Raw genomic sequence first — 1,926 nt, 5'->3', positions numbered from 1 at the left:
CAGTGGTTTTCTTTTTCCCTTTTCTTTCTTCTTCTTCTTCTTCTTCCTCCAGCCCCCGACTATAGTCGCCTTCACCGTCGTCGACAACGCCAATCGTTTGTCGGTTGTCTCTCCGTGCATCGACAGGATGCATAGCCGAAGCCACTCGCCTCCTCTTCCAATCCGTCCCAGCCGCGAGAGCCCTTTTCGCACCGCTTGCTCTCATTCTGCACGAGGCCCAGTCGCGTCACAGGCTTCCGTTCCGTGCCGTGCTACTTGTCTGCACGAGTCCTAGCTGCATTGAGCTTCTCTTCCGTGCAGCTATTCGTCCGCCACACGTCGATAGTCAAAGCCCAATGCGCGTCAGAGCTCCCTCATTCGTTTTGCACACCAGAACAGTGTCGGTTGTTGCCAATTTGCGGTTGGTTTCGCCTGATCCTACTGTTCGGGGTAAGTTCCACTCCCCTTTTGGCAGCTCACTGTCTTTTGAGATTCTTGGGCCTAATTTATTATGGTTTTAGGAACGTGCGTCGGTGAAGGGATATCTCGAGTGGAGTAAGGTCTTGTTTTGAGACAGTGCGTTATCCTAAGGTAAGTGGTTTACTGCTGGTTGCCCTAGGATGTTAAGTCTGTTGTGAAATATTTTTATCTCATATGTGAAACTGTGATGAAATCTACTATGGGTTTTATGCTGAATTCGATGTGTTGAATTTGAAGTATTTCTTGCTGTGATGAATTTGGATGTAAGGATTAAAGGATACTGTGACAAGGTTGAAGCATGGATATAATGTGTTAAGGCTTGATGTTGAGTACTGATGTATGAGTTATGAGTAAACTGAAACAGTTGATGGAAATATGGGGAATGGTGTTAAAGTTTAATGTTGAGTCATGGCCTTGATTGCATGCTTATGTTTAATTATATATTGGATGTTTGTAAGCTTATATCCATATGAGATTTTAGTGACTATTAGTGTACCATTTGGCCATGCACATCGGATGTGTGAGCCTTCGGGCCACACACTATGTTTACATACGGTGTCCTTTTGGGATCACCACTTGTAATTATGCTGTGATCTTTGAGTCACTACTTATGAAAGCGTGCCTTTAGGTTGGCCCCTTATGCCTATGACTATGCCTATGTTTATGATGCCTTTGTGCATTTTTGGTCCAATGGATAAACTAATAGGTCATTGAGTGGGCCACTTACTGAGTATATTTTTATACTTACCCTTTTCTCTCCCTATTTTTCAGGTAAGAGTAATGACAGACTGGTGCATGACAAGAGAGATCCGTGACCTGGCCATTAGGACGTTTCACTGCTTCCGCATATACTATTATGTTTTGAATTCTAGTTTAGAAGTTAGGTGTCTTTCACTTTTATGCAAAATATATCAATTTTATTATTTAATTTCAAACAGTTGTTTTAGTAGAAGTTAGGGGTACCCTGCCTAGTAAATTATTTTATTTTATTTTGCTTTAGTTTTATTCATTATTATTTAATTATGTTTCCCATTGTTGCTCGTTTGAGCATTATTAAATAAAATCTTGGCTCTTTAATTTGATGATTTAAAAGATATTGTACGATTGAGTTTATGCATACATGAAGTAGCTGATAACTTGTAGAAATACAAGTTATTTATGCCACCTTATCTAGATATTGCGGCCAAAAGTTAGTAATTATGCACCAATTGTATGAAAATTAACCTAGTATGACAATAACTATAAATGTTTGCAATTACACCCACTAATGCCAAAAAAAAAAGATGGAGGACAAGCCAAACTTTACTCTGTTTTACAGGAGACCAAGTCACCACTTGCGCTCAATGCTCATAATCAATGCATCTCTGTCACATTATGCCCGTCGATCAACCATGAAGAGACGATTGTCCAAGTAATGGTGCAATGCAATAGTCGGTCCAGGGCTATGCTTCGATCGCATGCGGTAAT

Source organism: Benincasa hispida, chromosome 1 (assembly GCF_009727055.1).
Source record: "Benincasa hispida cultivar B227 chromosome 1, ASM972705v1, whole genome shotgun sequence".
Lineage (NCBI taxonomy): Eukaryota > Viridiplantae > Streptophyta > Magnoliopsida > Cucurbitales > Cucurbitaceae > Benincasa > Benincasa hispida.
This window is presented reverse-complemented; position numbering follows the sequence as displayed.